We start from the raw sequence: 12,978 nt of genomic DNA on the forward strand, positions 1-12,978 counted from the left end.
GACATCACTGTGTATATCTCTGTACTGTACTATTACTGTATACTGTATGTGCTGTGACATTACTGTGTATATCTCTGTACTGTACTATTACTGTATACTGTATGTGCTGTGACGTTACTGTGTATATCTCTGCACTGTGCCCATCATCCAAGTACACTGGCAGGCTGTAGTGTTGTGACTGTCCTCCCCCAGCAGCAGGCAGTGTACAGCAGCTCCATCACCTGCGCAGCTGTCAGTGCGCCTGTCACACACAGCCCTCCCCTCCACTACAGTGCTCACCAGCGACCAATCAGCTCTCGCCTTCCTGGGTATAACCTGTTTTGTTACACTGAAAGACGGAGCCTTATTGGTTGCCATTGGCAACTAGCCGCGTTCTGTCATTACACGGGTCTAGCGCGTGCCCAGTACTCATCCGCCCGCCCTGTCACACCGGTCACCTCCGCTGCCGTGCCCCGCACCGTCCGCCAGCCCTCCCCGTGCTCCCGGCTCCTCCCCCCTAGTACTCTCCATCCATCCTTCTCTCTATGGTCTCTCCTTCTCTAGTCCCCGCCGCTCTTCTCCCGCCTGTCTCGGTGTCTGTTCTCGCTGTTACTTTCGGTCGCTCTCAGCCTCCGGCCCTCGCAGTCACCATGGGCCTCAGGTGATAAACCGAGCCGGCCGCCGGATACAACGGGCGGGGAGCAGAGCTACCGGAGAGCGTGGATTCCCGGGCCTGACCGCCCGCACCGGGGGCCCTAAAACCGGGTAAGTCCACACCTCCGGCCGTATCATTGTGATTACCATGCGGTGCTGTGCCCGTAGTAAGGCGGCTTCCGGGACACGAGCAGCCGGTGTGTGTGGGGCTGATCGGTGACAGCCGGTGTGTGTGTGTACAGTACCCGGCCGTGTGTGACATGTGCGGCCCCGTGTACGGCGGCTCTTCCGCCTTCTCCTCGCCTGTCAGGGAGGGCTCACCCCGGGCCCCACGTGCTGTGTCTGCGGGGGACTCCAAGTGGGGCCTCTGGTCACAGGTACAGGGCTCGATCTGTGGGGGTGAGGGGCCACAGGGCACTGTGTGTGTCAGAAGAGGGGCCACAGGGCACTGTGTGTGTCAGAAGAGGGGCCACAGGGCAGTGTGTGTGTCAGAAGAGGGGCCACAGGGCACTGTGTGTGTGTCAGAAGAGGGGCCACAGGGCAGTGTGTGTCAGAAGAGGGGCCACAGGGCACTGTGTGTGTCAGAAGAGGGGCCACGGGGCACTGTGTGTGTGTGTGTGTCAGAAGAGGGGCCACAGGGCAGTGTGTGTCAGAAGAGGGGCCACGGGGCACTGTGTGTGTGTGTCAGAAGAGGGGGCACAGGGCACTGTGTGTGTGTGTGTGTGTGTGTCAGAAGAGGGGCCACGAGGCACTGTGTGTGTGTGTGTGTGTGTGTCAGTGTGTCAGAAGAGGGGCCACGGGGCACTGTGTGTGTGTGTGTGTGTCAGAAGAGGGGCCACAGGGCACTGTGTGTGTCAGAAGAGGGGCCACAGGGCACTGTGTGTGTGCGCGTGTCAGAAGAGGGGCCACAGGGCACTGTGTGTGTCAGAATAGGGGCCACAGGGCACTGTGTGTGTCAGAAGAGGGGCCACGGGGAACTGTGTGTGTGTGTGTCAGAAGAGGGGCCACGGGGCACTGTGTGTGTCAGAAGAGGGGCCACAGGGCACTGTGTGTCAGAAGAGGGGCCACAGGGCACTGTGTGTGTGTGTGTGTGTGTGTCAGAAGAGGGGCCACAGGGCACTGTGTGTGTCAGAAGAGGGGCCACAGGGCACTGTGTGTGTCAGAAGAGGGGCCACAGGGCACTGTGTGTGTCAGAAGAGGGGCCACAGGGCACTGTGTGTGTCAGAAGAGGGGCCACAGGGCACTGTGTGTGTCAGAAGAGGGGCCACAGGGCACTGTGTGTGTCAGAAGAGGGGCCACAGGGCACTGTGTGTGTCAGAAGAGGGGCCACAGGGCACTGTGTGTGTGTCAGAAGAGGGGCCACAGGGCACTGTGTGTGTGTCAGAAGAGGGGCCACAGGGCACTGTGTGTGTGTCAGAAGAGGGGCCACAGGGCACTGTGTGTGTCAGAAGAGGGGCCACAGGGCACTGTGTGTGTCAGAAGAGGGGCCACTGTGTGTGTCAGAAGAGGGGCCACTGTGTGTGTCAGAAGAGTGGGCACTGTGTGTGTCAGAAGAGGGGCCACAAGGCAATGTGTGTGTGTCAGAAGAGGGGCCACAGGGCACTGTGTGTGTGTCAGAAGAGGGACCACAGGGCACTGTGTGTGTGTCAGAAGAGGGGCCACAGGGCACTGTGTGTGTGTCAGAAGAGGGGCCACAGGGCACTGTGTGTGTCAGAAGAGGGGCCACAGGGCACTGTGTGTGTCAGAAGAGGGGCCACAGGGCACTGTGTGTGTGCGTGTCAGAAGAGGGGCCACAGGGCACTGTGTGTGTGCGTGTCAGAAGAGGGGCCACAGGGCACTGTGTGTGTGCGTGTCAGAAGAGGGGCCACAGGGCACTGTGTGTGTGTGTGTGTGTCAGAAGAGGGGCCACAGGGCACTGTGTGTGTGTGTGTGTCAGAAGAGGGGCCACAGGGCACTGTGTGTGTCAGAAGAGGGGCCACAGGGCACTGTGTGTGTGTGTGTCAGAAGAGGGGCCACAGGGCACTGTGTGTGTGTGTGTGTGTGTGTGTCAGAAGAGGGGCCATGGGGCACTGTGTGTGTCAGAAGAGGGGCCACAGGGCACTGTGTGTGTGCGTGTCAGAAGAGGGGCCACAGGGCACTGTGTGTGTGTGTGTGTGTCAGAAGAGGGGCCACAGGGCACTGTGTGTGTGTGTGTGTGAGAAGAGGGGCCACAGGGCACTGTGTGTGTGTGTGTGTGTCAGAAGAGGGGCCACGGGGCACTGTGTGTGTGTGTGTCAGAAGAGGGGCCACGGGGCACTGTGTGTGTGTGTGTGTCAGTGTCAGAAGAGGGGCCACAGGGCACTGTGTGTGTGTCAGAAGAGGGGCCACAGGGCACTGTGTGTGTGTCAGAAGAGGGGCCACAGGGCACTGTGTGTGTGTCAGAAGAGGGGCCACAGGGCACTGTGTGTGTGTCAGAAGAGGGGCCACAGGGCACTGTGTGTGTGTCAGAAGAGGGGCCACGGGGCACTGTGTGTGTGTGTCAGAAGAGGGGCCACGGGGCACTGTGTGTGTCAGAAGAGGGGCCACGGGGCACTGTGTGTGTCAGAAGAGGGGCCACGGGGCACTGTGTGTGTCAGAAGAGGGGCCACGGGGCACTGTGTGTGTCAGAAGAGGGGCCACGGGGCACTGTGTGTGTGTGTGTGTCAGAAGAGGGGCCACAGGGCAGTGTGTGTCAGAAGAGGGGCCACGGGGCACTGTGTGTGTGTGTGTCAGAAGAGGGGCCACGGGGCACTGTGTGTGTGTGTGTGTGTGTGTGTGTCAGAAGAGGGGCCACAGGGCACTGTGTGTGTGTGTGTGTGTCAGAAGAGGGGCCACGGGGCACTGTGTGTGTGTGTGTCAGTGTCAGAAGAGGGGCCACAGGGCACTGTGTGTGTGTCAGAAGAGGGGCCACAGGGCACTGTGTGTGTGTCAGAAGAGGGGCCACAGGGCACTGTGTGTGTGTCAGAAGAGGGGCCACGGGGCACTGTGTGTGTGTGTCAGAAGAGGGGCCACGGGGCACTGTGTGTGTGTGTCAGAAGAGGGGCCACGGGGCACTGTGTGTGTGTGTCAGAAGAGGGGCCACGGGGCACTGTGTGTGTGTGTCAGAAGAGGGGCCACGGGGCACTGTGTGTGTGTGTCAGAAGAGGGGCCACGGGGCACTGTGTGTGTCAGAAGAGGGGCCACGGGGCACTGTGTGTGTCAGAAGAGGGGCCACGGGGCACTGTGTGTGTGTGTGTGTGTCAGAAGAGGGGCCACGGGGCACTGTGTGTGTGTGTGTGTGTGTCAGAAGAGGGGCCACGGGGCACTGTGTGTGTGTGTGTGTGTCAGAAGAGGGGCCACGGGGCACTGTGTGTGTGTGTGTGTGTCAGAAGAGGGGCCACGGGGCACTGTGTGTGTGTGTGTGTCAGAAGAGGGGCCACGGGGCACTGTGTGTGTGTGTCAGAAGAGGGGCCACGGGGCACTGTGTGTGTGTGTCAGAAGAGGGGCCACGGGGCACTGTGTGTGTGTGTGTGTCAGAAGAGGGGCCACGGGGCACTGTGTGTGTGTCAGAAGAGGGGCCACGGGGCACTGTGTGTGTGTGTGTGTCAGAAGAGGGGCCAACGGGGCACTGTGTGTGTGTGTGTCAGAAGAGGGGCCAACGGGGCACTGTGTGTGTGTGTCAGAAGAGGGGCCAACGGGGCACTGTGTGTGTGTGTCAGAAGAGGGGCCAACGGGGCACTGTGTGTGTGTGTCAGAAGAGGGGCCAACGGGGCACTGTGTGTGTGTGTCAGAAGAGGGGCCAACGGGGCACTGTGTTTGTGTGTGTGTGTGTCAGAAGAGGGGCCAACGGGGCACTGTGTGTGTCAGAAGAGGGGCCAACGGGGCACTGTGTGTGTCAGAAGAGGGGCCAACGGGGCACTGTGTTTGTGTGTGTGTCAGAAGAGGGGCCAACGGGGCACTGTGTGTGTCAGAAGAGGGGCCAACGGGGCACTGTGTGTGTCAGAAGAGGGGCCAACGGGGCACTGTGTGTGTGTGTGTCAGAAGAGGGGCCAACGGGGCACTGTGTGTGTGTGTGTGTCAGAAGAGGGGCCACGGGGCACTGTGTGTGTGTGTGTGTCAGAAGAGGGGCCACGGGGCACTGTGTGTGTGTGTGTGTCAGAAGAGGGGCCACGGGGCACTGTGTGTGTGTGTGTGTGTGTGTGTGTGTGTCAGAAGAAGGGCCAACGGGGCACTGTGTGTGTGTGTCAGAAGAGGGGCCAACGGGGCACTGTGTGTGTGTGTGTGTGTGTCAGAAGAGGGGCCAACGGGGCACTGTGTGTGTGTGTGTGTCAGAAGAGGGGCCAACGGGGCACTGTGTGTGTGTGTGTGTGTGTGTGTGTGTGTGTGTGTCAGAAGAGGGGCCAACGGGGCACTGTGTGTGTGTGTCAGAAGAGGGGCCAATGGGGCACTGTGTGTGTGTCAGAAGAGGGGACACGGGGCACTGTGTGTGTGTCAGAAGAGGGGGCACTGTGTGTGTGTGTGTGTGTGTCAGAAGAGGGGACACGGGGCACTGTGTGTGTCAGAAGAGGGGACACGGGGCACTGTGTGTGTCAGAAGAGGGGACACGGGGCACTGTGTGTGTCAGAAGAGGGGACACGGGGCACTGTGTGTGTCAGAAGAGGGGACACGGGGCACTGTGTGTGTCAGAAGAGGGGACACGGGGCACTGTGTGTGTGTCAGAAGAGGGGCCAACGGGGCACTGTGTGTGTGTGTGTCAGAAGAGGGGCCAACGGGGCACTGTGTGTATGTGTCAGAAGAGGGGCCAACGGGGCACTGTGTGTGTGTGTGTCAGAAGAGGGGTTAACGGGGCACTGTGTGCACGGTGTGTGTGTGTGTGTCAGAAGAGGGGCCATGGGGCACTGTGTGTGTGTGTGTGTGTCAGTGTGTCAGAAGAAGGGCCAACGGGGCACTGTGTGTGTGTGTGTCAGAAGAGGGGCCAACGGGGCACTGTGTGTGTGTGTGTGTGTCAGAAGAGGGGCCAACGGGGCACTGTGTGTGTGTGTGTGTGTGTGTGTGTGTGTGTGTGTGTGTCAGAAGAGGGGCCAACGGGGCACTGTGTGTGTGTGTCAGAAGAGGGGCCAACGGGGCACTGTGTGTGTGTGTCAGAAGAGGGGCCAACGGGGCACTGTGTGTGTGTGTGTGTCAGAAGAGGGGCCAACGGGGCACTGTGTGTGTGTGTCAGAAGAGGGGCCAATGGGGCACTGTGTGTGTGTCAGAAGAGGGGACACGGGGCACTGTGTGTGTGTCAGAAGAGGGGGCACTGTGTGTGTGTGTGTGTGTGTCAGAAGAGGGGACACGGGGCACTGTGTGTGTCAGAAGAGGGGACACGGGGCACTGTGTGTGTCAGAAGAGGGGACACGGGGCACTGTGTGTGTCAGAAGAGGGGACACGGGGCACTGTGTGTGTCAGAAGAGGGGACACGGGGCACTGTGTGTGTCAGAAGAGGGGACACGGGGCACTGTGTGTGTCAGAAGAGGGGACACGGGGCACTGTGTGTGTGTCAGAAGAGGGGACACGGGGCACTGTGTGTGTGTCAGAAGAGGGGACACGGGGCACTGTGTGTGTGTGTGTGTGTGTCAGAAGAGGGGCCACGGGGCACTGTGGGTGTGTGTCAGAAGAGGGGCCATGGGGCACTGTGGGTGTGTGTCAGAAGAGGGGCCACGGGGCACTGTGGGTGTGTGTCAGAAGAGGGGCCACGGGGCACTGTGGGTGTGTGTCAGAAGAGGGGCCACGGGGCACTGTGTGTGTGTGTCAGAAGAGGGGCCACGGGGCACTGTGTGTGTGTGTCAGAAGAGGGGCCACGGGGCACTGTGTGTGTGTCAGAAGAGGGGCCACGGGGCACTGTGTGTGTGTCAGAAGAGGGGCCACGGGGCACTGTGTGTGTGTCAGAAGAGGGGCCACGGGGCACTGTGTGTGTGTCAGAAGAGGGGCCACGGGGCACTGTGTGTGTGTGTCAGAAGAGATGACACGGGGCACTGTGTCAGAAGAGGGGGCACTGTGTGTGTGTGTGTGTGTCAGAAGAGGGGCCACGGGGCACTGTGTGTGTGTGTCAGAAGAGGGGCCACGGGGCACTGTGTGTGTGTGCGCGCGCCAGAAGAGGGGCCACGGGGCACTGTGTGTGTGCGCGTCAGAAGAGGGGACACGGGGCACTGTGTGTGTGTGCGCGCCAGAAGAGGGGCCACGGGGCACTGTGTGTGTGTATGCGCGCGCGTGCGTCAGAAGAGGGGCCACGGGGCACTGTGTGTGTGTGTGCGCGCGTCAGAAGAGGGGCCACGGGGCACTGTGTGTGTGTGTGCGCCAGAAGAGGGGCCACGGGGCACTGTGTGTGCGCCAGAAGAGGGGCCACGGGGCACTGTGTGTGCGCCAGAAGAGGGGCCACGGGGCACTGTGTGTGTGTGTCAGAAGAGGGGACACGGGGCACTGTGTGTGTGTGTGTGTGTGTGTCTCAGAAGTGGGGCCACGGGGCACTGTGTGTGTGTGTGTCAGAAGAGGGGGCACTGTGTGTGTGTGTCAGAAGAGGGGCCAACGGGGCACTGTGTGTGTGTGTGTGTGTGTGTGTGTGTGTGTGTGTGTCTGTGTGTGTGTCAGAAGAGGGGCCATGGGGCACTGTGTGTGTGCATGAGAGGAGGGGCCACAGAATGTAGGGCTCTGTGTGTGAGAGGAGGGGCCACTGGGTGCAGGGCTCTGTGTGTGTGTGTGTGTGTGTGTGTGTGTATGAGAGGAGGGGCCACAGAATGCAGGGCTCTGTGTGGGGGTCAGGGGGCACTTGGTGCAGAGTACTGGTACTGGAGTCACTCGCTGAGTCTAGTCAGTTCACAAGCAGCCTGATTGGATGAGCATGTGCGCTGAACTCCACACCCGCTCTCTGCACAGCCAGAGGATTCTTGGGAATAGTAGAAAGTGTTAGGGAAGTCTTTTAGTGATGAAATTGAGAATCAATATGGCTGCAAACCCATGCCTGCCACCTCAGCTAATACAGGTAAGAAGAAGGCATACACAGGAACCTCTGCATTATTGTCTAATTGCCTATGTTGCGCTATATAAGCAAAAAGAAAATCATTCCCAGAGTGGAGCTCCTGTGTGTACATGGGTTGTAGAAAGGACTGATCTAGCTGTGCAGCAGGAAAGCTTGTCCCTCTTTGCAGCACATCTTCACACGCAGCTAAGGCCCCTTTCACACTACAGGTATCATCCTGCTTTTTTACTGCCATTATTTTACAATACCGGATGCAATAACTGCTAATAACTGATGACCATCATTCCTTATTTTTAATATTTGTTTTCTTAAAAAACCGGATGTTTATCCGTTATGACCAGTTACATCCGTTTTTTTAACCCTTTTTTGTAAAGCTGTACTGAGCATGCTCAGTACAAAAAACTGATGTTCAAAAAAAAAAAAAACTGACAATAACTGATCACTGATAATTTTTTTGAATATCCAGTTCCCAAAGAAATCAATGTTAAATTTTAACGTCCGGTTTTTTCCCTTTTTTTTTTTTTTTTTTTTTTCTTTGCCGGACCAAAAAATGAGTGCATACACCGTCTTTTGTGCTGGCAAAAATAACTGACATTAGTAAAAACGGACATGCCTGATGCAAAAGGTTGGTCAAAAAATCCCATTGACATGAATGGGATGTTTTTGACGGCCTTTTTTCCGGGAGTAATAACGGAGGGTTTTTACAGGATGATACCTGTAGTGTGAAAGGGACCTAAGTGGAGCTTTACACGTCTGTGCTGGGTACAATATATATATATATATATATATATATATATATATATGTATATATATATATGTATATGTGTGTGTATATATATATATATATATATATATATGTGTGTGTGTGTATATATATATATATATATATATATATATATATATATATATATATATATATAATCTCCTCTGTACTCCTACTGTTGCCTCACATAGGTTGCCTGTGTAATCTGTCACAATAAGTCTTTCCTGCTGGTTCCTCCTTGCTTATGGGAAACATCTGCATGATTTTCAGACGTCTGTTTCATCTTTATTTTTGTCCTCGGCTGAAAGGGTAACGGGTGGAGCTTTATTTACTAGGAACTATAGATCTCTACTTTGACCAGGAGAATTGATACATTTTATTGCTTGGAAAGATTTTCTATCTGTATGGGTGAGATCTCAGGACTTACTACTTATCAGCACTTCCTCCTCCCACATTGCTGCTTTTTATCATTTCCTATTTCTCCAGACCAGTGTTTCCCAACCAGGATGCCTCCAGCTGTTGCAAAACTACAACTCCCAGTATGCCCGGACAGCCAAAGGCTGTCCGGGCATGCTGGGAGTTGTAGTTTTGCAGCAGCTGGAGGCTCCCTGATTGGAAAACACTGCTCCAGACAGTAATGTAATTGCCAGTGTTTCTCCTCCTCTATTCACATAACTGCTGTCAGTCCTGTCCTGCTGTGTTTTCCACCTCAAATGACTAGAGATGAGCGAACTTACAGTAAATTCGATTCGTCACGAACTTCTCGGCTCGGCAGTTGATGACTTATCCTGCATAAATGTGTTCAGCTTTCAGGTGCTCTGTGGGCTGGAAAAGGTGGATACAGTCCTAGGAGACTCTTTCCTAGGACTGTATCCACCTTTTCCAGCCCACCGGAGCACCTGAAAGCTGAACTCATTTACGCAGGATAAGTCATCAACTGCCGAGCCGAGAAGTTCGTGACGAATCGAATTTACTGTAAGTTCGCTCATCTCTACAAATGACCAAAAAATAGTGAGAAGTGAAATATTTGATGCCGTGTACGGCTCTGTATTATGAATCTGTGGTGTACAGAGCTGTACCAATATGTTCACACTATGGATTTCAGCAACAAATATCTCCTTGTTGATTTGGTTGGTTCCCCTTCTGCTAGAATGGATGGAGCTGTCATACAAATGGGACCTAATGATAAGTGCGTGTAATGTATATGCACAGCCTGTAACTATCAAGCAACACTGTGTGTGGACAGCTCTCTCCCTCGCGTTTCCAGCACCAGTGCAGGGGATAGCCGGCAGCATTCCCAGACCGTACCAACGATATAAGAATGGAATGTCCAGCGCCAAGTGCAGTAAAACAGGTATTTTATTGTAGGATCAGCGGATACAAACTTGCATCAGGCAGGAGTCGACGCGTTTTGGACCGTTACAGGTCCTTAATCATGGCAGGACCTGTGACGGTCTGAAACGTGTCGGCTCCTGCCTGATACAAGTTTGCATCTGCTGATCCTACAATAAAATACCTGTTGTTTTACCGCACTTGGCGCTGGCCATTCCTTTGTTATATAGCTTGTAACTATCCCCTCAAAGTATCTCAAAACACAGCTATTAATGTCTTAAGGTTGGCCACCATTATTTTGCAGCATTTCCTTAAAGGGGTACTCCACTGGAAAACATTTTCTTTTAAATCAACTGATGCCAGAAAGTTAAACAGATTTGTGAATTACTTCTATTATAAAATCGTAACCCTTCCAATACTTATCAGCTGCCGTATGCCACAGAGGAAGTTCTTTTCTTTTTGAATTTCCTTTCTGTCTGACCACAGTGCTCTCTGCTGACACCTCTGTCCATGTCAGGAATTTCCAGAGCAAAAAAAGGGGATTTGCTCCTACTCTGGACAGTTCCTGTCATGCACAGAGGTGTCATTAGAGAACACTATGGTCAGGCAGAAAGGAAATTCAAAGAGAAAAGAACTTCCTCTATAGTATACAGCAGCTGATAAGTAATTTAAAAATCTGTTAAATTTTCTGGCACCAGTTGATTTAAAAGAAAATGTTTTCCAGCGGAGTAGCCCTTTAAGTCTCCTGGGCATGGAGTGCACCAGAGCTTCACAGGTTTCCACTAGAGTACTTCCACTCCTCCATGACGACATCATAGAGCTGGTGGATGTTAAAGACCTTGTGCTTCCCCATCTTCCATTTGAGGATGCCCCACAAATGCTCAATAGGGTTTATGTCTGGAGACGTGGCTGGCCAGTCTATCACCGTTACCCTCACCTTCTTTAGTAAGGCAGTGGTCGTCTTGGTGTGTTTGGGTTCATTATGGTAGCCCTGCGGTCTGGTCTATGAAGGAAGGGGATCATGCTCTGCTTCAGTATGTTACAGTACATGTAATTCATGGTTCCCCCAATGATCTGTAGCTCCCAGTGTCGGTAGCACTCGTGCAGGCCCAGATCATGATACTCCCACCACCATGGTTGGCTGTAGACCAGACACTTGTCTTGGTACTCCTCACATGGTTGCCGCGACACACGCTTGACACCATCTGAAGCACACAAGTTTATCGTGGTTTGGTCAGACCACAGGACATGATTCCAGTAATCCATGCTACCAACTGGTTTCTGCTCGGTTTTGGGCATCCTCTTTCAAAAAGGCGTCCTTCTTAGACCAATTTAAACCCAGAATTTTTTATTTTTTTTTCAAATCCATAGAGAATTAACACGTTCATTCTTTCTGCGCACATGGAAAATGGAATTTCCCTTCCAGAAACATCTGCTGTGGAAATTCTGTAGGTGTGCACAGCACAGTAGAATCTGGTTGAAATCAATGAGACTCTTCTGCTCCGGTATCTCCGGCGGAATATCCGGACGTGTGGACATGCTTGACCACGACTACAACGGTTTCTCCGGAATGTTTCCACCTAGTTGCCAAATTCCTTAGGCAACCAGATTTCTGGCCAATTGAGCATTAATGGCCGCCATCTTCAGCAACCTACCAGTGCTCAGGATTTACAGATTTGACTCTTCAATTAAAAAATAAAGGGGGCTCTGAAAAATGAAAGAAGCGATCTGATTGGTTGTTATGGGCAGCTGCACCACTCTCCCTCTACACAGGTATTGGTTTATCTCCCAAATAGTTACAATTCATTCCGACAACTCTTCGGTGCCTTGTTGGAATGACTTGAGTGCATGTGATATCAAAGTGTCTTATCACATAGCAAGCATGTAAAGTGGCTGAATGTAAGGATCCCTGTAACATTAAAATGGCCTTTTTATAATATAATAATAATATTTATTATTCCTAAATAGTGAAACGTAGGTTGGCTATGCATTATTCACCTGGGAAGTCTCTGGCTTACCCAGTCATCACTAATAATGATCGGCCATTGGTGATCTGACATGGAATAGAATTTCACATTATCCATGATCTGTTGAACGTCATGTAGTTAACCACTAGAGGGGGTGGGAGGATTTATTACAGTTGGAGTAGATATAAAGACATTCCTTGTTAGTGAGGTAAAGCGGCCGACTGTAGGTGTGTCTGTCCTTACAGTATACTGCCCTTATGGCATCCCTGCTTCTGCTTTATAGTTTATTATTCAAACAGTAAGGCTCTATTCTATAATCCTATCATGGTTTCTGTCAGGGTTAGAGATGAGCGAACTTACAGTAAATTCGATTCGTCACGAACTTCTCTGCTCGGCAGTTGATGACTTATCCTGCATAAATTAGTTCAGCTTTCAGGTGTTCCGATGGCTGGAAAAGGTGGATACAGTCCTAGGAAAGAGTCTCCAGCCCACCGGAGCACCTGAAAGCTGAACTCATTTATGCAGGATAAGTCATCAACTGCCGAGCCGAGAAGTTCGTGACGAATCGAATTTACTGTAAGTTCGCTCATCTCTAGTCAGGGTCACAATCCATACAAAGATATAGATATAAAAAAAATAGGAGGAAAACAGCACATCCAATTCAAGTAAGGTCATTCAATGGTGCACGCAGAGTCCAGACCTTGGTCAGGTGTCCATATAAAAATAGAAGAAATATACGCAGAACACAAGTATTGGGGAAAAAATCAAACTGTGGTTTATTCCATCAGAAAAAGAGAGTTCCCTACACTCATGTTTTTTTCTGATGGAATAAACCACCGTTTGATTTTTTTCACCAATACTTGTGTTCTGCGGATATTTCTTCTTGCTATAGATACATATACAGTGGTTCCTCAACGATGGTAATCCGTTCCAAATAGACCATCGTTTGTTGAAGCCATCGTATGTTGAGGGATCCGTGCAATGTAAAGTATAGGACAGTGGTCTACAACCTGCGGACCTCCAGATGTTGCAAAACTACAACACCCAGCATGCCCGGACAGCCGTTGGCTGTCCGGGCATGCTGGGTGTTGTAGTTTTGCAACATCTGGAGGTCCGCAGGTTGAAGACCACTGTTAGAGGAAGTTGTACTCACCTGTCCCCGCCGCTCCGGACCGTCACCGCTGCCCAGGATGTCGCCGTCCATCACTTTTGCCGCGTCCCCAAGGTGACCCCGACGCTCCGGCAAGGCCTCTGCTTCTCCGGCATCCGTC

The 12,978-nt window shown here is 53.0% G+C and overlaps 1 protein-coding gene across 4 annotated transcripts in view; it reads left to right on the plus strand.

Moving 5' to 3' along the window:
• The first annotated feature begins 237 nt into the window (after positions 1-237).
• The window catches only part of ATP13A3 (ATPase 13A3), a 161,557-nt gene continuing 148,816 nt past the window's right edge, over positions 238-12,978 (plus strand). The window contains exon 1 of one of the 4 annotated variants that reach the window (XM_056565389.1): positions 238-744. The gene's annotated coding sequence lies outside the window, so the exon portion shown is untranslated. The remainder of the gene's footprint in view (positions 745-12,978) is intronic. The other 3 variants (XM_056565391.1, XM_056565388.1, XM_056565390.1) reach the window with 3 other exon arrangements.

The sequence above is a fragment of the Hyla sarda genome, chromosome 3 (genome assembly GCF_029499605.1).
Source record: "Hyla sarda isolate aHylSar1 chromosome 3, aHylSar1.hap1, whole genome shotgun sequence".
In the NCBI taxonomy this organism is placed as follows: Eukaryota; Metazoa; Chordata; class Amphibia; order Anura; family Hylidae; genus Hyla; species Hyla sarda.